This window comes from Chenopodium album, chromosome 1 (assembly GCF_948465745.1).
Source record: "Chenopodium album chromosome 1, dcCheAlbu1.1, whole genome shotgun sequence".
Taxonomy (NCBI): Eukaryota; Viridiplantae; Streptophyta; class Magnoliopsida; order Caryophyllales; family Amaranthaceae; genus Chenopodium; species Chenopodium album.
Genome location: NC_137834.1, coordinates 3,687,044 through 3,714,193, shown reverse-complemented (window position 1 = coordinate 3,714,193; position 27,150 = coordinate 3,687,044). Strand labels below are relative to the sequence as shown.

General features: G+C 39.5%; 1 long non-coding RNA gene across 1 annotated transcript; it reads left to right on the top strand.

The window, feature by feature from the left end:
- The first annotated feature begins 808 nt into the window (after positions 1 to 808).
- LOC145633020 (uncharacterized) lies at positions 809 to 6,410 on the top strand. Its single transcript, XR_014112589.1, has 3 exons — positions 809 to 1,000; positions 1,094 to 1,236; positions 6,184 to 6,410. It is a non-coding gene; the product is annotated as an uncharacterized LOC145633020 (long non-coding RNA).
- The last annotated feature ends 20,740 nt before the right edge of the window (positions 6,411 to 27,150 follow it).

Below are 27,150 nucleotides of genomic sequence, written 5' to 3'. Positions count from 1 at the left end.
AGTTAAATCCTTGAAATGGCTCAAGTATATGTTTTCCTATGACATGACATGTTAGTTTTGCTCGTTCATAGGATTTGTTATTGCTTCCTAAGCTTTTTTCTGCTAGTAAAGTTGATGAGTTCTTTATCTAAGGTGTATTGGATTAAAGCTTAAACTAGTTGTGTATCATCTTGATTTTACTTTCTTGATCGAAAGTTGTATGTAGATGTTTGTTGTGTGGTTTATATATTCATGTAGTGGTGAATGGAAAATTCCTGAACCATATGGATAAACCTGATTGACTAGTTGGGAAAAGAAGCATGTTAACGCGAGTTGTGCACTCTCTTTGAGTTTGATATGTTTGAGAAGAATATATCTTGCCTTGTGTAGGGAATAATTTCAAGCCATTAAAAATCCCACTGTGATCATACACTAAAGTACGGTGGCGTCCAAAAGGGAAGAAGATAGAGCAAAAGAGTCGCCAACAAGACTACAAGAAAACACATTTATGGCAACGACTTTTTGCAACAACAAATTGTAGGTCGTTGCAAAAAATTTTATTTGCGACGACTGCAATTTTAGCGTTACAAATATTGTAGCAAAAACTGAAAATTTCATTTCCCTCCCTCCAAATACAGCGCGGGCACTCAATGAAAATTTGAGTCAGGTTTTTGCAACGACACAGTTGTTGTGTAATAAAAAAGTATATATATGACAACAACCAATGTAGTTGTAAAAAAGAAAAATAAATAATGACAACAACAGCTCGTTGTCAAACATTTAGAAAAATAAAATGGGTAAGACAAAAATATAGATTAAACCATTCAAATCTTCTTTTATTTTTTAATTTGCTCTGAAGAAAACCCTCGAAACCCTTACTATTTCCCACCACTCTCTCTCCAATGGAGACCCATATTCTTTGATGACCCAAAATCCTTGGCTTATATATCTTCTCCGACGACTCAGCCTCTTCACTTTCTCCGGTCCGGCAACCCATCAAACTTTAGCTACAACTTCAATTGTGGTCTATTGCTTCCATTTTTGTCATCTTTAATTAATCTATTTTCTTACATGCTAGCTTTTATGTTCATTGATTCTAGTATCAACTTTGCAGATCGGTACTTTGTTAGTGAAAGTGGAGATTATAAACATATTGATTTTTAATAGTTGCCGCCACAACATAATTCTCCTCAAGGTATTCATCTGAACATGGTTACGAATTGAAGTGCTAAAATTCTCAAGGAAAACTGGTATTTGGTAATTTATCTTCCCCCTTTCATATGCCTTAATTTAATTTATTCAATTATTTTTTCAATTTAGTTTTAAAATGTACTGGGATTTGTGATATATCTACACTTAAAAAAGGTTGAGATATATTGCGAGTATACATTTTCTTGTAGTTATCTACACTTAAAAAAGGATTAAAAAAAAGAGCTACAAAACAGAGTAGATTGGAATAGAGAGAATGAGAAGTATATACTATTACAATGAAGGTTATATGAAACTAATTATGGAAGCCTTAGTTCCTTGTACTACATTTTCCATTTTCTAGTATCATTTCCCCATTGTCGTTTGGTTTAATTTCCTATAAAATGAAATAGATGGATACATGGACATCACTTTATAATTATCATGTTTTTCTATAGTGGAAACTTTGGTCATAAATTATTTTTCTTATTATTCATCTTGATGGTTAGTAGCACTGATTTTTAGTAGCACTGAAGAGGACGAGTCATGACAACTAAATTATAATAGTTATATATTAGTACTTTAGTAGCACTGATGGGACCATCACTTATTACCATTTACCCTGTATACTCCAACTTGAAGGCATTATATGTACTACTACTCTAAGAAAGGATCGATTCCTAACAAGTTAACATACATATAATACAAAAAAACACACTATAAGTCATTGGGACAAGGAAGATAATATTGGTTGATAATTTTAGTCTTCTGTTTTTTTCCTTTAACAAGGTTTAGTTTTATGGACTTCTTGTATTTGTTTTGTTTCGTGCCCTGTAATTTTATATGGGTAAGGGGAAGAAGATTGAAGAAACAAGTTTTGTGCAAAATGAGTTCATTTTCCGAACTTTTGTACTGGTAGAATACAAGTTAAAGCATAAATTTGAGCTATGAAAATTGTTATCACCTTTTCATGTATAAAAATTTGATATTTCAATAATATAGTTGTTTTTTTATGTTAGGATATGGCATTGAATAAGGCATGGATGAAATTAAAGAGTCGTTCATCTTCTGATTATATTTATGGTGTAGATAGCTTCTTAGATTTTGCCCTTTCTAGTGTTGAAGAAAATGAAAAAGAAACTATCACTATCAGGTGTCCATGTAATAGTTGTCGTAATATATCTTATAAAAGAAAATGTGATGTTAGATTTGACTTGCTAAAATGGGGAATGTATGAGAAGTATACTTCATGGGAATTCCATGGAGAATTATATGATGATTCAAGTGATGAGGAAAACGACAATGGAAATGACTTTGGCAATCATGATAGTGGATTTGCCATGTTACAAGATGCTTGTGGTGTAGCTGCTATGAATGTGGGGCTAGATGAGGATACATCTAATGAAAACAACCTGATGCCTGAAGAACCTAATGCTGATGCACAAAAGTTTTACCATTTGTTAAAAGAGTATCAACAACCATTAACTGTAGACGGTACAACAATGTCTAAACTATCATATATTGTGAAATTGTTGCATTTGAAGGTCCTCAATAAGTGGAGTGACAGTTCGTTTGATAGCTTACTTAAGTTACAACGTCAAGCTTATGGCTCTACAATTCCTGATTCTTATTATGAGGCAAAGAAACTCATTAAAGGTTTGGGTCTTGATTATATAAAGATTGATGCTTGTCAAAATGATTGCATTCTTTATTGGAAAGAGAAAGAAAATTTGACTAAGTGTCCCACATGTGGTTTATCGAGATGGAAAAGTGATGAAAAAGGTTCTTCTAAAAGTATAACAAAGGTGCCTCACAAGGTTTTGCGCTACTTTCCATTGAAGCCTAGGTTACAAAGGTTGTACATGTCTAGAAAGACAGCTGAAGATATGCGATGGCATAGTGAAGATAAGTTCAATGATGATATAATGAGGCATCCTCGTGACTCAATTGCTTGGAAGTCATTTGATATGGAATTTAGTGCATTTGGCAAAGAATCACGTAACGTAAGGCTGGGACTAGCTTGTGATGGGTTTCAACCATTTAATAATTCACAGCATAGTACCCGGCCTGTTTTTCTTATTCCGTATAATCTGCCTCCATGGATATGCATGAAAGCTCATTCATTCATGTTAACTTTACTTATACCCGGACCTACTAGCCCAGGAAGAAATATAGATGTATACCTTCAGCCATTAATTGATGAATTGAAAGAGCTTTGGAACATTGGAATTGAGACCTATGATGCTTTTTCTAAGGAAAATTTTCAGATGCATGTAGTAGTGTTGTGGACAATCAATGACTTTCCTGCCTATGGAGATCTTTCTGGATGGACCACTAAAGGCCATTTTGCATGCCCATGATTCCATAAAGAAACGAAACGAACATCTTTGCTGAGCAAGGGTGGCTATTTAGATCATCGACGTTGGCTTCCACTTGATCATATATGGAGACAAGATGCTGCTTCCTTTAACAATAAAAAGGAGAAAAGGCGTGCACCGCTTCCATTGAGTGGGGAAGAGGTACTACAACACTTGTCTCGTTTCACACCAGAAAAGTTTGGAAAGACTTCTAACAAAAGAAAAAAGGGATGCCTCAAATAGTCTATATGGGTGGCATAAAAGAAGCATTTTTTTTAATTTGCCTTTTGGAGTAAGTTAAAAATTCGTCATAACTTAGATGTTATGCACATCGAAAAAAATGTCTCTGATAAAATTTTGGGTACTTTGTTTGGCATAAAAGGCAAGAGCAAAGATACCACAAAGGCTCGAATAGATTTGATGAAGATGAAAGTTAGAAGTGAATTGCACCCGATATTGGATGGTGATAAAGTACGTGTTCCTGTTGCATGTTACTCTCTAAGCTCAAGTGCCAAAGCTGCCATATGTGATATGTTTACTAAAATAAAATCCCCAGATGGCTATTTATCAAACATTTCTCGTTGTGTCAAGGATAATGGAAAAAAGATTTCTTGCTTGAAGAGTCATGATCATCATGTGTTCATTGAGCAGTTACTTCCTCTTGTAACGAGTGGCTTTTTGCCAAAGTATGTGTATGAACCTCTGGTAGAGTTAAGTTCCTTTTTTAGGAATTTGTGTTCAAAGAGTATAACCATCGGTGAACTGGAAGATCTTGAAAGAAAAATCCCTTACACGTTGTGTAAGCTTGAGATGATTTTTCCACCAGCCTTTTTGGATGTCATGGTTCATTTAGTTATACACTTGGCAGCCGAGGCAAAGATTGTTGGGCCAGTTTGTTATCGTTGGATGTATCCAGTTGAGAGGTATGTTGGGTAATTTTTTTGATTTTTTTAGTTTTTCTATAATTTTGAGAATTCACTGACTTTAAAAGCACTTTAAACTCAATAGGTACATTCAAACGTTGAAATCATATGTTCGTAATAGAGCACACCCAGAAGGTTCAATAGCTGAAGGATACCTTGCTGATGAATGTCTAACATTCTGCTCTAGGTATATGAATGATATTGACACTGTTTTCAATCGTAAAGCGATAAATGATGATTATGTGGTGGATGGTGAAGATGTTTCTTGTAGTAATCTTGAGGTATTTAAATCTTTGGGGCGTAGCATTGGACAAGGTGTTCCTGTACATCTTGATTTTGAAGAGAGTGATCAAATACCTTTCTGTAGTTCCGCTTCTTGCTCAAAAATGAAGAAAGAACTCTTATATTCTACATAATTGTGATGAACTTGTTGAGTTTGTTAAGTAAGTTTGCTGGAATATTGTATTTGTTACGATATCAATTGTTTATAATTATTAAGTATATTATCTTAATTTGAATTCCAATTTATTAATTTTTTTTGCAGCGAGCACAAGTTAGAACTTCAAAGAGAATGCCCAAGAAACATAGAAAAAAGGCATAAAGCACAATTTTCCAAATGGATACTTGATCGTGTATGTTTATTTTCTTTGTAATATAATGTCTATTTTTTTTAATTATCAGTACATACATATTATATTATTTATCATCATTTAACACCCTTATTTTTTGTAGGTACGAAAATTGCATGGAGAGGATTCCATTGATAATGATCTTTATAATCTAGTTTGTGGTCCTTCAAGGGTTGCAAGGCGTTATACTGGATACATTGTAAATGGTTATAGGTTTCACACTAATGACCGCTCGGAATATAGAAAAACACAAAATTCTGGAGTGATGGTTAGAGGTGATGACTCTTCAGATAAGGAGTATTTTGGTGTATTAGGTGATATATTCGAGCTGCATTACCCTGGTGGAAATCATGTTTTTGTTTTCAAATGTAATTGGTTCGATGTAAGCTACCATGGTAGAGGGTACAAGGTTGATGAATATGGATTCATAAATGTTAATAAGACATGAACTTTAAAAACAGATGAAGTTTTTGTCCTAGAATCACAAGTGGAGCAAGTATTCTTTATACAAGATCCAAGAGATAAGGATTGGGACTTTGTTGTAAAGGCTCAACCAAGGGATTTTTATAATATGCCAGATGATGATGTTGATAAACAACCTTTTAATGTGGATGCATATCAGCAGGATGAGGTGGAGTTAATTGGGGAAAGGCAAAGTCCCTTGGGCACAAATTTTTCAGTAGAATCTCTAGCTACAAATACATTTGTAGTTGAACGAGAGAAAAAGGTCGTTGAAATGGTTAAAAAGTTTATTGATAAATTTAAGGCAGATGACGAGTTTATCAACGATGGTGAAATTGAAGTATTTGATGATTCAAGTGAAGAAGAGGAAGAGTCATTTGATTCTGAATAACTATAATGATAAAATCACATTAAGTGTTTAACTATCTCTGTGTCCTTTTTTTTTGGAACATTTATTTTCTGTTCACCAAACATAATATGACATTATTAAGTGTTTAACTATCTATACGTGTCATTTTTTGAATTTATTTTCTGTTCACCAAACATAATATGAGTTATATATATGTTTGAATTTAATTATTTAGTAATAATCTAAATAAGCTGCAGCCTATATTTATATATATAACTAAATCCTATGTGTTCTAGTTTTTTTTGTACATTTATAAAGATGGTTGGAAGAGGAGGAGGTAGAAGGCTTGGAAATCGTAATGTTATTACTCCTGGACAACTTCAAAATATCATTCGATCTGAAAAAGGTAAGTATATGTACACTAGCTATCTTTTTCATTAAAATCTTTATCTAGTATTTATATTCTTTTTACATACTTATTATAATGTGTTTTCGTTTTATCAACAAAGGTGCAACGACAAAATCTGCACTTACTAAAAGGGTGCAAATTGGTCTGACTACTCAATATGATAGAGATGTTGTAGAAATGGTTGCAAAAAGTAAGGAAAAATTTATGCTTTACTCTTATTTTCTCTTATAATTAAATTTCTATATGGCCTTTGAGTCAATTTTCCTAACCTTGAAATAATTTGGTAAATGTAGATTTGGATAGACAACGAGAAGCTTGCATGGCAAACAATGTTTTAGAGTCTCCAACTATGAATCATGCTAATTTGAACTCTGCTTTTGAAGAAGAGCAAGTTGAAGAAGGGAAAATTGAAGAGCAACAATTTCAAGAAGAAATAGCAACCGACAATCACTCTGAAGGTTTTGTGAATGATGATAGGGCAAAGAGTATGTTATACCACATTAAAATCATTGTCACCACTTGTTTCTTATTTGTTGTAGCACATAATTATTTGAATGTATGTTTAGCTGTAGGTGTACTTGGGAAACGAAAAAGGATGACTAGATTAGCTAGTAGAGTTGCAGTGTCATTGCAAGTGAATGAAGCTGGGGATCCGATCCCCAGGAATACAAGTACTAATCATGATGTAGATGAGCAGCAAGCACCTACAAATGATTGCTCTAATGAAAATGAAGGTAAACCTAATTTTTCTAGCATTAAATATAAATTTCAAGTTTTTAGTAATTTAAAAAAAACTTACATAATACATTTATTCATTACATGTTAAAAGCTACAAGTAAGACAAGAGCAAGAGGTAGTAGGGGAAAGTATAAAAGTTTTGTTGTCGATATGAAAATCAAAGGAAAAGGCTCAAAATTAAATGTTGAAATTCCCGATGAAATTGATCGAGCAATTGGAGAAAATGCACGACATTTGGTGAATGAGTGTGGTCGTGTAGTGAGGACCAAAGCTCCATTGAATGTAAAGAATTGGCAAGAAGCTTTATCTATTGCCGGTGACAGCATGTGGAAAGAAATTCAGGTACATAATTATTTCTGAAATATTTCTAAAAAATTGTTGTATATATGCTTGTTAAAAGCCTACATATTGTTTTAAATGAAACTTCAATTTTGAATATATGCATGACTTTGTCATGACAGGAAAAGTTTCAAGTTAATGATGCAAATCACTTGGCCAAAATGTATACTTTCGTTGTAGATACTATGCAACGTTTGTATAGGTTGTGGAAATGCAGACTACATTACTACTACAAGAGTGTCAAATGTGGAAAAACTGATGCGGAACGCCTAAACAATCCTCCACTAGATTTACCGAAAGAGCAATGGCAATGGTGTGTAGAGCATTATGGGTCAGATGAGTTCAAGGTATTTGCTCATTAAATCTACATTTTAGAACCTTAAATTGTCCTCTTATCTAAATTCTTATAATCTTCGTTCATGTGTTTTTGCAGATAGTAAGCCAAAGGAATTCCAAAAATCGATTATCAGACAAAAGATGTATTCACACTACCGGAAATTTAGCTTTTGTTGAAGTTGAAGATATATTGGTATGACTAACCTTATACTAACACACAATATATATACCATCCCCACATGATATTCATTTTTTTTTTTTTTTTGTATAGTGACCTGTAGACACCCATTTGTGTCTCCCCAAAACCAAACCCGGTGATGAGTGCCTTTCACGTCGAATCATAATCGAATGAAACGAAAGTGTGGAAAGGTCTAGTGTTGCGGAAAGTTTTATTTCTCTTCTCTTCTCCCTGTTTTTGAAAACTTTATTTTAAGAAAACAGCCAATCCAGTTTGGTTGGTCCATGATATGGGTCCAATAGTGGTGTAGTTGGATATGGCTTGCAAAGACCTTTCCAATGATATATTATAAGCCCAATTCCGATGAATATTGAGGAAATTATGGTCAATTTACTAAACTGGGCCCGGTTTGAGCTTTAAGTACGGCCCTATGATCTAGGGGAGGGCCTAATATAATTTATCATTCCTAATGTAATTAGGAATGGTTTTAGTCTTCTAGAACATTCTAGAAGGTCTTATCATTCTTAATTCAATTAGGACTCTTCAGAGTTTTAATCAGATCAAATAGCATTTTCATTTGGAATTATATTATTTTATCTTCCAGTACGGGAAATTTATCAGATTTTCGAAAACGCGTTTAAAATCAGTTTGGCGTCCAACCCCAGGCCTTGGCGCCTGGAACCAGGATTGGCGCCAGGCGCTAGCCACTGGTGCTGGCGCCAATTAGCCAGGGTTGGCGCCAATGTGTTTTTGCGATCTTCAGACTCTGTTTTGTTAAATTATCTTTTTTGGATGATTTTCTCTATAAATATCGTATTAAAAACTCCGTTTTCATTCACCAACTATCTTCATCATTCATCAACAAGCATCATCGATCATCAACTTTCTTCATTCACAAATTATTCATCAATTAGCATTCATCTACAGTCAAATAATCCTTTTCATTCATCTCTTTTCATCAACTTTCATTAACATTCATTCTTTCTTTTCTTCAATTCTTTCTTTGCTTTTTTAACACAAAATTCCGCGTTCGCAAGATCTTGATACACCTAGCCATATTCGAAGTTGTCTTCGCCGTAGACGTGAAAGGTTTTAATTTATGAGGGTTTGGTCCCAAATCTCTATTTCAATTATTTAATTTAATTGTTTTGATTATTATTTTCCTTGAAGTTACTAACGTGTGTATTTTGTTATTAGAAAGAGGTACGATGCATCAAAGTAAGTACTTTAATTGATTAATTGATATTATGATCATGTTTATATTGTTGTTATGATATTCCTAGTATCATGTCTAGGGTAATTTTAATATTAAGTATGATTAAAAGTACGATGCTTCCTATTTTCTTCCTAATATTAATTCATGCTAGTATCATGTTAGGGTTAAAGATTTGATTTTTATTGCTTAGTGACATGCTAGGGTTTGTTATTAATCTTGTTAGTATCATGCCTAGGATCTTGCTATGCTTTAACATGATCATGATTATGATGGTTATTGATTATAATTAGTTATTATTATTAATGATGTTGATTATTTATTATGTTGCTTGATATATTTTTATTGTTATTGCTTGATCACCTTTATTGCATGTTAAAGGGAATTGGTACTTGTAATCACGCTTAATAAGATAATTATTAATCTTGTTTAGGGTTAATTGTGATTATAAATTTAAGTGATCGCCAATAATAGTTTATTTGTGCATTAATATTCAACCAACATAGATTAAACAGGTTTAGGGTTAATCCTATTGATTGTATGTTAATTGGAAAGCGCACATGAATACGAGCAGAATAAAGTAGAGGCCTATTATTAGGGCAGGTTCAATCTCTTTTAGGTTGGATTTGTACCATCATCCCCGAACCCTTATTTGGTTCATGACCTTATGGAGTTGACGATCTCTTGGATCGTTAAGGGGTGTAACCTTCACCTCGTGATGGTTTACAAGTTCCTTAAAAACTTGTTGGCGACTCTTTTGCTCTATCTTCTTCCCTTTTGGACGCCACCGTACTTTAGTGTATGATCACAGTGGGGTTCAAGCTAGTGGGATTTTAAAGGCTTGAAACTATTCCCTACATGACCCTAAAGCAAAGTCATTTTTGTTATGTTAGACAAAAGATAACGATGGTGTGAAGCCAACTGCAGATGTGATATGGCTTGTTCAGCATACACATACAAACAAAGAAGATAAACTTGAATGGGCTGATGGCACACGTTCTAAAATAATTCATGTATGTGTCACATATATCATATATTCTCTGATTGATGTAATATAAATTTTCCTTTAATCTAATTATAAGTTCATTTTAAAACTTTGATTACGTGGTAGGAAAAACTGAAAAATGTAGTTGCTACTGTTGGTGATTCAATGACACAAGAAGAGATATTAATTCAAGTTTTAGAGCCAAGGTCTGGGTATGTTCGTGGAAAAGGGACTGCACTACGTGGTAAAGGAAAACAACAATTGGAACAAAGAAGACTTGTTGAGCAACAACAACAAAAAATACAAGAACAAGAACAGAGGATAAAAGAGCTAGAAGAAAGCCATCAAAAGCAACAACAAGAGTTAGAAGACTGTAAACAAAGGCAACAACAAGAACTTGAAGAGCATAAAGCACAACAACAACAAGCTATGGAAGATTTTAAAAGAGAGTTGCTGCAACAGCTTGCAAACAAACAGAGGTATCTAGCAATTAAGATAGAGGTTGTAGGCGTCGTTCGAAGTGCGCCTACGTTAAAAGCATGTTGGGAATATGCTTGGCACTCATAGGAAGTGGGAATTGACATTACGATTAGGGACAAATAAAGTAGGGAGCCGCCAACAAGTTTTTAAGGAACTTGTAAACCGTTCACGGATCATAAAAAGGCAACCACGATAAGGGACAACGACAGGCAACAACGATTGACCCGTGAAGGTTACACCCCATTCATAATCCATGAGATTACTAACTCCATATGGTTCGGAACCACGAAAGGAGGATCGGGGATGATGGTACGAAGTGAGTCATGGAGTCACATTCGCCCGTATTGGCCTCTACTCGATTCTTATAGTGAAAAGTGATTCCTGCGATCTCAAAGGCATACAAACAAAATATTCAATTTGCTCCAAACTATTATTAAGCTAAATTGGTTGAATATTAATGCAACATATAATTCTAAAATATTGTGATCACTTGATTAAACAACAAGATTAAAAAGGAACCTAAACCGGTTGTCCAAATTATCTTATTAGGCGTGATTTTCAATTACATATTCCCTTTAACATGCAATATTGTGATCAATGAATATAATAGAATAAATATAAACATAAAAAGAACCAATTTAATCATAACTCTAACAACAGAAAAATCGTTAGAAAAATAATAATAAAAAGAGCATGATCCTTACTTTGAATCTGTTTGCTTGCAACTACAAAATAATAAACGAGTTAGTAACTTCAAGGAAATAATAAAACAACAATTAAATTAAATTAAATAAAAACAAGGTTAATTTTGGAGCCAAACCCTCAAACGACTCTACCTTTCACGCCTTGGTTTAAGGATAGGATCTCGAGTAAAATATGGACTCCTTTGAGTGCTTGAAGAAGGAATGTTGAAGCGAAAAGGGTAGGCTAGTGTTTAGGTTAAGAGCATAGAAGAGAGAAAATAAGAATAATCGAATTCTGGTCGCCCCGTACATCAGAAATGAGGGGGTATTTATAGGGAAATGTGCTGAGGGAGCACACGGAACCCTAAAATGATAAAAACCCTAAAAAAGTATCCCGTGACACGGTCAGACTGTACCGTGACACGGTTAGATTGTACCGTCAGACGGTATAAGTTCCCGTGACACGGTCAGTTTGGAAGTGACGCGGGAAACTTTCAGAAAACGGGACGGAAAACGCGTCAAGGGTTTACGCGGAAAGGACACGGAACTTCCCGTGTCACGGCAGACCTCCCGTGTCACGGGAAGTCCCACCGTCAGACGGGAAGAGTTCCCGTGACACGGTCAGTTCCAGTCCATTTTTCCGTCTAAATTCATTTTTAACCCTAATTTCTTTCGGCCTTTTAAGTGCCGATTGATAAATTCGGGCTTTTTTCTGACTTTTATTATTCGGGCTAAAATAAGAAAATAATAAAAATAAATAAAATATTTGGGCCAAAAAATAAAATAATAAAATAAAAAGGTTTGGGCTTAAAATTAATTAACAAATTAAAACTATGCTTTTACCAAATACCAAGACTGATCCATAGACCTTTCAAAAACAAGAATTTAATAAGATACGATTTTTTAAGCACTCTCGGGATAAAATACTAAACCCGACCAATAGTGGCGGTGAAAGGTTATTTATCATCGGGTTTGGTTTTGGGGAGACATTTTTAGGTGTCTACAGAAGCCCCCACTTTGACTGAGTTTGTAGAAACGTCAGTTTTGAAAACGATAGTCAAAGTAGTCGATAGGGACGGAGAATGATTTAAGACGTTCTGCGATCCTAAATCACTCTGTATACGCCGATACCTGCAGAAAAATGTTAATTCCACAGATAAAAGAGTAAAGGGACAGAATACATATCTGGCACCAGCGTGTCGGTGACAAACGAGTTTGGTATTTTCCTATGCTTGAAGGAATCTACCGAGTGACATTGATTGAAACGCTTTCCATACTTGAGGATAGCCGACTGAAGAGTTTGGTACCTTTCTAAGCCTGAAGAAAGCTACCGGATAATACTTTCCATGCCTGAGGAAAGTCGACAGACGAATTTGGTGTCATTCTATGCTTGAAGAATTCCACCGATAATGCCTTCCATACCTGAGGAAAGCCGACAAAGGAATTTCGTGGTTTTCTGTACTTGAAGAAAAATCCACGGATGATGCTTTCCATGCCTGAGGAAAGCCGACTTGGCGGTTTTCTATATTTGAAGAAAAATCCACCGATAACGCTTTCCAAGCCTGAGGAAAGCCGACTTGGCGGTTTTCTATACTTGAAGAAAAATCCACCGATAACGCTTTCCAAGCCTGAGGAAAGCCGACTTGGCGGTTTTCTATACTTGAAGAAAAATCCACCGATAACGCTTTCCAAGCCTGAGGAAAGCCGACGGTTGCTGAAAATTGATAAGTGTATGGTGGTTTGATTATCCCCGAACATGGGCTGTAAATGATTCACAATTTTGGGCCGATTATCCGACCATATTAAATGTTTAAAATGCCGCAAAATAGGCTTTAACACTTGCCAGGGGTAAAATGGTAACTTTAGTCCCCCTTAAACATCAGTTGGGATTTTCCGCGTAACTGTAGCGAAAAAAATAATCACCCAATAAACTCGGAAAGTCAGCCAAGCTGGTCAAAAAGCTAAGAATATTCCCTGACCAGGCTCGGATTTGCCGCGCCACATCAGAAGGTTCCCGTGACACGGTCAGGGATTCCCGTCTGACGGGACTAGTATCCCGTGTCACGGGACACATATTTTCCTTTTTTCTTTTTTTTTTTTTTCGCTGTTTGAATCAGTCAACAACGGCTCTTTTTTGTCCTTTTCCGCCTTTAAATCCGCGTGCACCATTTTTTCATTTCATATTTCTTCTTGCTTTCACATTTGCTTTTACCATTCACCAATTTAGCTTCTCTCTTTCCAAAAGCTGTCGCGCCACGCCTGGCGTTAACCGCCGGCCGTTCAAAGCTCGCCGTGACACGGTAACGGCGACCGTGACACGGTTAGTCTCTCTTTTTTTTTTTTTTTCTTTTTTCCTTCACCTTTTTTGCTTTGCTGCGGCTGTTTAGCTACTGCGCTACTGCTGTTTTGCTGCTACTTCTGTTTCTGTTCCTGTGCTGCCGTCCAGTTCACCGGAGTCCTGTCAGCTTTGAAGGTTTGCCGTGACACGGTTGCTTTTGACCGTGACACGGTTAGTCTTTCCCGTGTCGCGGCAGTTGCGCTGGTGACCGGAACATATTTTCGAGTTTTGGAGTTCGAACTTCACCAATTTTGTTGTAATTCCTCGATCTTCTCCTCATTTTCGACTTTTTACACACATCCATGTAAGCTCCCTTTGATTTTTGCTTTGAATTTGCTTCACATTAACAATTTCATGACAAACCCTAAAAAAAATCAATTTGGGGGTTTTTGATTTTGAAGCTTTATGTTGAAATTCTTGCCATGATTTTATTTGTACATGTGTGTTTGTGAGAAATTTGAGACAAAAATTGCATGATTTGATGGAGAATTGAACAAATCACCATTTTTGGGTGCTACTTTGTGAAATAATGTTCATGCTTTGAAATGGTGAATTTTTGTGAAATGATGTGTTGATTCATATTTTGCATATGTACTATATTGTCATGGAGAACATAGTATCATGCGGCTAGGAGAACTGTAGTATTAGTTTGTCATGGAGAAACTAAATACCATAATTTTGCCAAATTTTAGCCTTGAGGTATATAATTCAATAACCAACTAAATGACTCAGGAAATGATGCTAAGTTTTTAGATTGCAATTTTAAAATATTTAGGAAATGATGCTAAACATTTATAATTCAATAAAGAACTAAATAACTTAGGAAATGATGCTAAGTATTTAGATTTTTATTTATAAATATGCAACTTGAATTGAATGTTTAGGAAATGATGCTAAACATTTAGATTTTGACAATAGCATGCCTAGACGACGAGACTGCGACCTTTCCACCCGCGGCCGGCGTCGGGCTTTTCGAGAGGACACTCCCACGGTCCCTGAGGACATGGACGATGACGTCTTGGAGTCCGAGCCTCGGACATCTACGAGTAGGAATAGGTGGGTTCCACCTTCATGGACCCCGGACCAGCTGGTTTTCTATCGTGAAAACCACGTCTCTCACCGCGCACTCTCTGGCATAGTCGATGGTACACTACGCCAGCACGGTTCCGGAGCCGGTGATTTGATCCCTCGGCTTCACCAGGTTATTACGAGGGATCCTGCTACGCGCGCTTTATGGGAGTCGTCCGGCTTGGTTGATTTTTACTCGGCAGTTGTAGGGTTTCGCAGCCCCCGGGGTTGCGGTGCGACGGTCGTTCGCGCATTGTTGGAGTATTTCTTGGATACTACCAACACGTTTCACCTTGCTTGGGGGGAGATGACGGTGACCCCCTTAGACTTCAGCATGATCAGCTGGCTGCGCTTTACTGATCGGGCAGTAGGCCAGATGTCCGATCTATCTTGGGCATCGGCTGAGGTAGCTGATTTGTTGGGTCCGATTGTTCAGCACATCAGGACTCGACCAGTATCTCGAGGTGGTCCTAGGAGTGGACGATCGGAGTCGGCTTCAGTTCTTGCCCGTGGCTTTGATATGGAGGATACGACGGCCGAGCAGCGGGTGCGGATCTTCATCTTGATCCTGATCTCTATGACTCTTTCTCCTGATAGGAGTTCACGCGTGCTCCTCTGCTACCTCCCCTCTTTGGCCAGGATTCCCGAGATAGGATCCTACGGCTGGGCCAGTCTTGGGTACGCGGATCTTCTTCTATCCCTACGTCATGGCTGCCGTCAGCTGAATGATGAGTCTCCTATCACCGTTTACGGCCTGTGGAGAGTCGTAGAGGTGATGATCTTTTCCCTTCTTGTTTCATTTCGGCTTGTTCGGTTCGTGTACTAAGTATCACTTTGTTGCAGATATGGTTCTACGAGTACTTCCCAGGCTTGGCCCCTCGCCGGCGTCGAGGAGCGGTCCACGACTTTCCTGTCGGGGCCAGCTGGCGCGACCGAGGAGAGTCGCGGGTGGAGTCTGTTCCAGCACTTCGCGGGCTACTACGTCGTGGCACCTCTTCTGTTGGCGTAAGGATTAGTTTTGTCACATTCTTTCCTTCTGATATTGTTTCCGTCGTTCACGCCTAACTCTTCATGATTTTCAGGTCCCCATCGATGTCCAGTACCGTCCTTGGGCCGGGATGACTGACCTGCCCGAGGCCCTACGTCTTTCAGCGTACCGTACCATCTTGGTTGGTACTGGGCGCTTCGTCTGGTATTTGGGGGAGCGAGTCGTCCGTCAGCATAGCGGCGATCGCTTTGTGGTGCCTTCTTCTCCGCCAGAGTCGATGCTGGACTCCCGCTTGATCAGAGGGTTGATCAACAGGGGAGAGCGCTACACTATTCCGTGGCAGGAGCTCGTTCGCATGGAGAGTGACTACGCGCGGGATTTGCTTCCCTCTCTGGCTCCTCCGCCCCGTCTTCCGGAGGTATGATTTCTTTCGAGAATCTTCTTTGCTAGTCTCTGTTTCAAATAGTCAAATAACTTGATTATTTGATCATATTTTTCAGACGACCATTCACCCTGTGGGGAGGATTCAGATTCCTCCTCAGTCTGTCCGCTACCCTGGGCCGATCGGTATCACGGAGGATCATATTGCCGACGCGCCGGAGGGTTATAGACAGGCGCAGGAGTCCGTGCCCGAGGTTTTTGAGCCAGTGAGTTTTCTTTGACGCATTATCCACTCCTTTAATGCTGCTTATTACTGATTTTTCTTTGTTTTTATCCTCAGCCTAACCGCCCAGAGGTGATGGAAATCATGAAGCTGGTGGACGCGCTGAAGTATTGTATTATCAAGCTTCGGCGTGGTGCGAGTTGTCGGAGCTCTAGCGACGTCCTTGAGGTATCACTTATTATTATTTCTACCGTTTGTTTTATTTTGTATCATTGACATCTTTTGATTTTGTGTTTTTTCAGGAGCGACGGAGGTCCCGCTCGCGCTCGAGGCCCAGAGGCTCGGACGAGGAGGAGCTTGGTCGTGGTAGACGATCTCCCGAGGCTCGCCGGCGTTCTCAGCGAGAGCCACAGACTACTCAGCCGTTCCAGGAGGCTCAGTGGCAGCAGGGTCAGTCTTCTCAGCGTCCGTCATTTTCACAGCCTCCAGTTCCTGAGTTTGGGTCTCCTTTGGATCCTGGTTCATTCTCGGCCCCATTATCTGGGATTCCTCCACCAGTGTCGGGTTTGTTCTCGGTTCCGCTGTATGGGACGATGCCTTCGCCGACGATTCCAGTATCTTTGGGCCAGTCTACTCCGTTCTCCGGCTGGACAGGTCCTGCTTTGAGCTTGACTACTACTGGGCCTACGGGGACTAGTAGGGACGCTACTCCCCGTACTCGGATGGTCGAGGGACTCTTTGGTTCGCCGTTCCCATATACCCAGGGCGAACCACCTACCCAGGGTGGAGACGCGACTGATTCTGACTCTAGAGATTTTTGACCGAGGGTTTTTGTATTATGACTCTTTGTACATGCTATGATGACACTTGACATATTGTATTACAACTCTTTATACATTATTTACAGTTTATACATCTATTATTACGTGTGTTAGTGTGTGTTTGAGACTCTTTGTGTGTGATTGTGTACTTATTAATGACGCGACGAAGAATATAAGTGGAGTAAAGGAGGGTACCGACCTTCCCCAAAAGAAATAAATAAAGAAAATACTCAAAATAAAATTTCCCCGAAAGAAAAGAAAAGAAAAAAAAATAAAATGATGAGTAAATGAATATATATTTAAAAAAATCTTCGTGAAAACAAATAAAACAAAAATAAAAAGGTGAGAATATTATTAGAAATAAAACTCTCAGAGAAGACTATAAGATAAAAATAAAAAAGGTGAGAATTTTATTAGAAATAAAACTCTCAGGAAAGACTAAAAAAATAAATGTTAAAGATAAGAAAGTATTACAAAAAAAATCCGGATAGATACGGAAAAGATGAAAAAATCAGGCGCGTAAAGTGCCGTGACACGGCACTGTTTATCGTGTCACGGCAAAACCTGCCGTGTCACGGCAAAGGTTCCCGTGACACGGTGGAATTTCCCGTGTCACGGGAAACGAATCATTCAGCGATTTGTTTCACGCGTGCGAAAAGATAAGTTCTGGGCAGTTCCGAGCGCTTTTGCTATAAAATAAGACCAGATTATTCATGATGTGCATAATTACGAAACACAAAATATTTTAGAATTTCATATTTCAATAATCATGTCTCAGAATTTTGATAATACATTGCGCGACTGGTCTTATTCTTTGACCAATGCTGAAAAAAGAGAGTTAGAATTATTTCATGTCAGGGGTTTGCTAGCCCTGCGACATGTAGCTATTGAACATGATTTTCTTAGAGCAGCATTAGACTATTGGAGTCCAGAAACGCATTGTTTCAAATTTGATTATGATGAAATCTGTCCTCTACCGGAGGAATTTGGTGCAATCTTTGGATTTCCTGCTAGGAATCTTATAGCCATGCCTACCTTACGTGAATATTATTACCAAGACTTTGAACGCCATCTGAATCTAACAGATCCAAATTTAAATAGAATTTTTTGTGGTAATGAAGTAGACTTAGAAAAATTTGCTAACTTATATTTTAATCGCCCTATCTCTGAATCTTATCATGTATATCGTAGAAGGGCATATAATTTTTGCATGTTTAGCAAGATACTATTTGCAAACGGTAGGGTAGGACATGCTTGTCTAGCGTCTGTACTTGAGCATGTAGAATCTGGAAGATCTCCTATGCCGACGTGCCTTGGAGAAACATTTCGCGGCCTTGACGAGGCAAAATCTGACCGGAAAGCCATCAGGAAGGGTTCTTTGGTACTATTACAGGTAAAAATACGCTCTGGATATCCCCCGTGACACAAAACAGTCACCGTGTCACGGTTAGGGTCTGCCGTGACACGGTCAAAACTGCCGTGTCGCGGGAATCTGCAGTTTTTTTTTTTTTTATTATTTTTTTTTTATTTTTTTTTTTATTATTATATTCGTGTTGTCTTCTTGTTTTGCAGATTTGGTTGATGGAGCGTTTGGAATTATTTGAAGCCCCCGACGACATTGAAAAATATGGCCCTAACGACTTAGTCCGTAGGAAGAAGAATTATTCTGCGAACATGTCGTATGAAGATTGGAAAAATTTCTTTGCAAAGAGAGAATTTTCCATTCGTTGGGTGGTGCCTTGGTGGAGGCTTACTAGGATGGTTGGCACGAATGAAACTCCATATTGCTGTGTTCCTAGTATCTCCAAACTGACTTTTTACTGTCCCTCTCGACTAATGTGGCAGTATGGACTGGAACAAGTAATTCCACGCTATAACGATAGTCCTCGTGAAGTATCGTTGCATGAAAGTAACGTTCACAAGTACGAGGCTTATTGGATTGGAAGGCCTTTGTGGACCGTTTCTGCAAGTGACCAAGCTCCTCCTCCATTATCTAGTGCATACAAGGCGTGGTTGAATCCTAGAAGTAGGAGGGAACGATTCGGATCGCGTAAGCCTGATGTAAAGAGTCGTCTTGGAGAGAAGAAAGCTCCTCTTAAAGACCGCCTAGGTCCGAGAACACAAGGAATTGAGTTTAAGACTCCTAAGATGCCAAGAAAGAAGACCTATGTGAAAGGAAAGGGTAAAGAAAAGATGGTGTATAGGGAGAAGCAACCGAAAAAGTTCAAGAAAGGTGAAAGGGGTGAAAGTTCGACTTGGGGTGTGACGGTTCGGGCTACAAAAGACACACTAATGGTGAAGGCCGACCTAATTGAACAAGAGAAGGATGTTCCTAAAGAGAAGAGAGATTAGTTCAATAGTGCTTTGCATTTTATTATTTAATTTTTATTTAAAATAAGGCGTATGATGCCAATATTGTAATCGCATTTATTTTAATAATAATAGCGCATTTATTTCTTAAATAAAAATTACAATGACTTTTATATATTATCCGAGTCTAGGAGTCGGACGCAATGGAAGAACAAAGCTCGAACAGGAAATTCGCAACGAATGCGCCAATAAATAAAACGGGAAACTGAAAATCAGCCGTGTCACGGTCAAAAGGTCCAGTGACACGGTTAAAGTTCCCGCGTCACGGCAAAACTTTTTTTTTTTTTTTTTTTTTTTTTTGGCAGACAGGGTGACGTGGCACGAAATAGTTCTCCGTCAGACGGGAACAAATCCCGTGTCACGGGAGGTACTCTGTTCTTTTTTGCCGTTCAGAGTTTGCCGTGACACGGGATTTTTTTCCCGTCAGACGGGAATTCTTCCCGTGTCGCGGCATATTTACCCTTTTTTTTTTTTTTTTTGTCGTGACGCAATGTTGAATCGGGCACGTATTAAAGCAATAGAGGGAGGATTTTTTTATTTTAAAGTGGCCGGGCCCCCTTGAGGGGTTGCCTACGTATCCTAAAAAGGAATCAGGCCAGACGTAGCTCTATTGGGTCATGAACCCATGCGACTAGGTGTAGAATTTTTTGAGTTGATCCAAGTTGGTTAAATTATGGAAGCCGTTGCCGTCCATGTCTACCAATTGTGCCGCTCCGCCAGACAGGATGGCTTTAACAATGTACGGGCCTGACCAGTTCGGTCTGAATTTTCCTCTTAGATCTAACACATTTTTGCGAAGTGCTTTAAGCACTAGTTCACCCTCTTTGATATTCCTGGTTTTGACTTTTTTATTAAAATGTCGTGCCATACGCTGTTGGTAGGTTTGGACATGATGCAAAGCTGCCAAGCGTTTTTCATCAAGCAAGACCAGTTCGTCGTATCTTGCTCTAATCCAGTCGACTTCATCTAGTTGGCTTTCCAATGCGATTCGGAGAGAAGGTATCTCGAGCTCGATTGGTTGTACAGCTTCGACGCCATAGACCAAGGAGAAGGGGGTAGCCCCTGTCGATGTACGAACAGAGGTTCGATAACCCCAAAGGGCAAAATGTAGCTTACTTGGCCAATCTTTATAATTTTCCGTCATCTTTTCTATGATGGTCTTCACGTTTTTGTTGGCCGATTCGACTGCTCCGTTTGTTTGTGGTCTGTAAGGTGATGATCGATGATGTTTTATATGATATTTCTGTAACAATTCCGCACATTCGGCTTGGAAATGTGTTCCATTGTCACTGATCATCTCATGTGGTACCCCATAGCGGCATATAATATTTTTCTCAATGAATTGAGCTACGTGTTTTGCCGTCAGTTTGGCATATGAGGCTGCCTCGACCCATTTGGTGAAGTAGTCGATTGCTACGAGAATGAATTCATGCCCTCCTTGTCCTGGTGGTGAGATTTTGCCAATGATGTCAATGCCCCAAGTGGAGAAAGGCCATGGAGAAGTGTATGTGTAGAGAAGTGAAGGTGGAACATGCTGTAAGTTTGCATAGATTTGACACTTCATACATTTTTTGACGTACTCGTGACAATCTCGCTCCATAGTAGTCCAATAGTAACCTTGTCGTTGAATTTTTTGGACTAACATCTTTGCATTCATGTGAGTTCCACATATACCAGCATGAAGGTTTTCCATGGTTTTATGTGCGTCTTTCTTGGTTATACATAAGAGATTCCTTCCTGTTGCGGTTCTCTTATGGAGTTCTCCCTCGATGAGCACATACTGTGAGGCCAGGAGCCTCAAAGCACGGCGTGCCCTTTTATCAGTATTAGGAGGATACTCTGCTCTTGTCACATAATTAAGGATGTCTGTATACCATGGTTCTTCGTCTTCCTCCTGTGATTCTTGTTCATCATCAAGTGCATGAACATAAGCTGGTTCATACCTTCTCTCTATGGTCAATGGCATTCTGATCGTGTCAGCTGGAATTCGCACCATTGATGCTAACTTAGCTAGTGCGTCAGCGAACTGGTTTTCTTCTCTTGGCAGATACGTATACTCCACTTCATCTAGTTGCTCCGTGAGAGTTTCCAGGTGAGCTTGATATGTAGCGAGACTTTCACTCCTCACTTTCCATCTCTTAGAGATTTGGTTAATGATTAGTGAAGAGTCACCGTAGATTCTGAGTTTCTTGATTCCCAAGGCGACAGCTGTTTCTAATCCCAAAATGCATGCTTCATATTCTGCGGCATTGTTGGTGACATCAAAGTCGAGCTTCATTGGGATGTGTTCTTCATTGGGTGATACGAGCAAGACTCCCACACCACATCCCTTTTGGTTTGAAGCTCCATCGAAGTAGAGCGTCCAACTATCGTCTTCGGTCATGAGTAAATCTTCGTCAGGGAAATCATACTCATCTTCTTTCTCAGCTTCTTCTAGCGGAAAGTCTGCTAAGAAGTCAGAAACTGCAGAACCTTTGATGGCCTTTTGTGGCACAAATCTCAAATCAAATTGAGCTAGATTGACTATCCATCTTGATAATCTGCCGTTGAGTGTTGCTTTCTCGAACAGATATTTGAGAGGATCCATCTTAGACACGACATGCACTGTATGAGTGAGCATGTAATGTCTCAGTTTTTGTGCGGCCCATACAAGTGCGAGACACAACTTCTCGAGTGGCGTGTATCGCGTCTCATATCCTTGGAGTTTCTTGCTCAAGTAATAGATTGCATTCTCCTTGCTTTCGATCTCTTGTGCTAGCATTGCCCCCATCGTTTCTCTTGTGACTGTAAGGTAGAGTCGAAGAGGAAAGTCAGGTATTGCTGGCGCTAGCACGGGTGGGTTTGCCAAATACTCTTTGATTTTGTCGAAAGCCTTTTGGCAGTCATCATCCCATGTGATTGGGACATTCTTCTTAAGCTTCTTGAATATAGGTTCGCATATTGCTGTGAGCTTTGATATGAACCTACTTATGTACTGCAACCTTCCAATGAAGCCTCGAATCTCCTTCTCATTTTTGGGTGGTGGCATGGCCATGATCGCTTTTACTTTTGAAGGATCTATTTCAATCCCTCGAGAACTGATCACATATCCAAGTAATTTGCCTGACGTGACTCCGAATGCACATTTTGCTGGATTTAATCTCATGTTATACTTACGGAGTCTTGCAAAAAATTTGCAAAGTGCGACAATATGGCCTGGGCGATCTTTAGACTTGACAATCATGTCATCAACATAGACCTCCACCTCTTTGTGCATCATGTCATGTAAAAGTGTTGTAGCTGCTCTTTGGTAGGTGGCACCCGCGTTTTTCAACCCGAATGGCATTACCGTATAGCAATATGTACCCCACTGTGTGATGAATGTGGTTTTCTCCATGTCTTCTTCGGCCATCAATACTTGATTATATCCGGCGTAACCATCCATGAATGACAGGAGTGCATGGTTTGCTGTATTATCGACCAGAATGTCAATGTGAGGTAGAGGGAACCCATCTTTTGGGCTTGCTTTATTGAGATCCCTGTAATCAACACACATTCTGACCCTTCCATCCTTCTTTGGAACTGGGACCACATTTGCTATCCATTCCGGATACTTGGATACTCTGATGAAACCTGCGGCCAATTGTTTCCTGATTTCTTCTTTGATTTTGAGAGCCACATCTGGTTTCATTCGGCGCAGCTTTTGTTTGACAGGCTTCATACCTGGAATGAGTGGTATCGTATGCTGAGCTATATCCCTGTCAATTCCTGGCATATCTTGGTATGACCAAGCAAATACATCAACAAATTCACTAAGCAAGTTAATTAGCTCTTTGCGTTCATCTTGACTTAGTGTTAATCCAATTTTTACTTCTTTAACAGTTGTATCATTGGAAATATTAATTGTTTCTGTATCTTCAATAACTGCTGTTTTATTTTCGTGTTCTTCCATTGCTTTTATTATTTCTTTGTCATTTTTATCATTAGCAAAGAAATATTGATCAGGGCTAGGGGAATGGCACACATCGTAAGCAAAGGTATTCATTTCATTTAATTCACTGGCTAATACATCAAGAGAGGCAAGGTCAGCTGCGACCTCACCAGAATTATTAGGACTAGAAGGATAAGGCTCAACAAAAGATTCAGGGCTGAACTCTATAGCAGAAAGAGGGTCGGCCTCAAACTCTAAGGACTCATCTACAGACTTAGACTCGGACTCGGACTCGGACCCAGACTCATCAAACATAGGACCCTCGCCAGCGGTTATTTCCAACTTCTCTCCACTTGGCGTAGTGATCCTCAATGTCTTGCGCCATCCCCTTGAAATGTTGTCAGCTTGGACGATTAACTCGGAGGGATCAAACTCCTTGTTTGCTATGACCGCTTGAACGAGCTCAGAGTTATCATTGCAGACCGGCTTGGATTCATTTTTCTCCATTCCAAAAAGAAGGTTAATTCCCAGATCATCAGAGTTCAGGCTGGCTGACTTCTCGACTGTGGAGAGTTCTTCATCGATGAAGTCACAATCGAGGAATACCTCAAATCCTGGTTCACGGATCCCATCATGGACAAATGGTTCGGGGAATTCATGGCCATTTGATGTACTGGCCGTTGAGAGTGAACGGATATGGATCCATGGCCATTTCTGTCTTCGTGATTCGAGCATTGTTGCGAGCCTTCAATTTCAACGCAACCCGTTTCAGGTCTTCCTTTGTCGGCTCGAATCCTAAGCCGAAAGTGTCCTTCTTGACTGCACCAGGATGGCCCCAAGATTTAGCCATTTTCTTCTTGAGCCCAAGGGTCATTCCAGGGAAGTGACCTTGCTTCTTCATAATGGCGTTGATACTAGTGTTTGAATAAGGATCGAAGTCGAGATGACACTTTTCCTCTTCTTCGATCGCAAGAACATCATCTAAAGAAAATCCCCACAGATCTTCATCTTCCTCATCGTGTTCAACATGGACGATAGGGGTATCAATAACTTGAATGCGCATAGGAGAAGCATCAATAGTAATCGGAATCCCTCCCACTATGGCTTTCACTTTCTGGTGAAGCGACGACGGAATCGCCTTTAGCTCATGAAGCCAAGGGCGTCCTAATAACAGATTGAAAGAGGCTTTAATGTCCACCACCTGAAACTTGGTGCGACGTTCAATAGCCCCAGTAGTTATATTCAGTACGATGGTACCCACGGCTTGACGGCGAGTATTATCGTAAGCTTGAATCCCTTGAGTGGAGGGAGTCAATTCTTCGTTCTTTATACCCAACTTCCTTGCAGTACGGAGTGGGCACACATTGATTGCAGAGCCATTATCAACCAGGCTCATAGGAACATTCATCTGCCTACACACTACAATGAGGTGTAAGGCCTTATTATGTTGGTCCCCTTCCAGGGGTAGATCCTTATCAGAAAAGGAGATCAGATTGCTGGTACTCGGCAACTCAGTAGTGAGAAAGTTGACCAATCCTTGAGGAGTCATGTCGTCATCAACTCCTATCTTCACCAGAGCATTCATTACAGCCTTTCAATGCTCGTGGGAAGTGGCCAAAAGCTTCCATATATTCATCTCCACCTTGGTCTTTTGCAGCTGTTTGACCACATCGCTATTCACAGGGTCGATGGGATCAAGTATCGGATTTGATTGTGGTGGAGGTGGGTTAGGTTGTTGCAACCGTCCACTTCTGGTGAGAACCTTGACCTCAAGGTCCCCCCAAACATCTTCACGGGTGCCGAGAGATGAACAGGCTATGTCTTTGAGATAGACGTCTTCATCATCACTATCCCAAATCCCATTCACTTCTTCAGTGTTTGAGATAAATACAACTTCCGGCAGAGGTTTATTCACAGGTTGAATGAGTATTGACGGATCAAAGGAGACTTCATCTCCCATGATAGCCAAAGCATCAGAAAGAGGACCTATTTGAATGTTAGGCTTCTTGCCCCCTGGAGGGACAGGAAGTTGGTTAGCATCTATCAGGTCTTGGATTGCGTCTTTCAGCCTCCAACACTTCTCAGTGTTATGACCCTTGCCTTGATGATACTTGCAATAAGCATTGGGGTCATAGTTGGCGGTTCTATTCTCAGGTCGAGGTTCTGGAAATGGTCCAATTGGCATAATCAGTCCCTGACCATGTAGACGGTCATAAGCCGCATCATACGTCATTCCCAAAGGCGTATAAATCCTCCTTTGCCTTTGGAATCTTTGAGTAGAGGCATTAAGGGCCAGCACATCATTGATGTTGATATTGTTAGCAGCATTATTGGGCTTAGAAGACGAAGAAGAAGGAGTGTCGTTCTTCTTGTTTTTCCAAGTGCTGCTGTTATTGTTGTTACCAACAGACTTCATCAGTTCATCTTCGATATTGATTCCAATATCGTATACAGCTTCAAAGGTACTTAAAGGCAGAAACTTCAAGTGTTGCTTGTATTTATGCGTCAGAATGGCAATGAACAAGCGAACCATTTCCTTCTCCTTGGGAGGGTCTACCAGGAGTGCAGCTGTTTCTCTCCACCTGCTTAGGTAAGTAGTGAAGCCTTCATTCTCTTTCTGTTTGAGAATGGAGAGTTCACGTTCAGAAGTCTTGGCCTGAATGTTGCACTTGTATCGGTTCATAAAGCTTTCAGCAACATCTTCCCAGGTCGCGACATGCTTGGATTCTAGGGAGTAGAACCACTGTTGACAGGCATGCTCTAAGGAAAGAGGAAACACCGTAGGGAAGAGTGTCACATCTACTCCCTTAAGAGCCATAGTTGCAGAAAAAGCCTTCAAATGGAACAACGGGTTATCAGTAGGCTTGAACTTGGGAATATCAGCAGTGGAAAATTTTTCAGGGAGTTTCTCTCTTATGGACGAGGAAGTGACAGGCTGTTCCACATAAGTGAACTCTTCTGAAATCTTACTCATCTGTTCCTTGATCTTGTCCATCGCAGCAGCAGTAACACTGTTTTGCTTATCTTGCTCTACAGTGCTGACTCTAGTAGTGAGTGTCTGCATCATGTCAGACAACCTTTCGGTTGTCCTGTTGAGGTTCTCGATGTCTTCCTTAGTGGCCATTGGTTGAAAGTAGACTGGAGACGGATCTTGTGGAGATGACTGAGGTGGTTTCCTTGTACGCCTCTTTGGTACGAGAGGTTGTTGAGGTATGGACTCGAACCGTAACAATCTACCCTTGCTTCTTGCCCAAGCGCTGTGACACCGAAACAAATACACCTTTAATGACCAAACTTGACCTTAACCTATCCGGATTAAAAAAAAAAAAATTTTATATCGAAGCTCTACTTATTAAAAAAAAAGAAAACATGGGAGGATACCATCCGACTTACTCCAAAAAAAACGACACAAACGAAACTTCCCTAAAAAAAACGGTCAAAAGTGGTGCATGACTAAAAAAAAAAAGTGCGGACATAATATGTGAGTGATTAGGTGAGGTTATAGACACGTGTTTTGATCGTATAACTAGACACGACTCAATACTGGACACAAAAATCGAGAAAAAAGACTGACGGGACACTTTCCTGGGCACCGTGTCACGGTACAGACTGGCGTGACACGGTTAAGGCTTACCGTCAGACGGTAGCCTTTACCGTGTCACGGCACTGTTCACCGTGACACGGCAGAAAATGCCGTGACACGGTGCGCAGTTCCAGGTCAGTTTTGTGATTTTTTTCAGATTTTAATCGATTTTAAGTCCGTACTAATTACTATGTGAGAATAAAAACCCTCGGTCATGGGT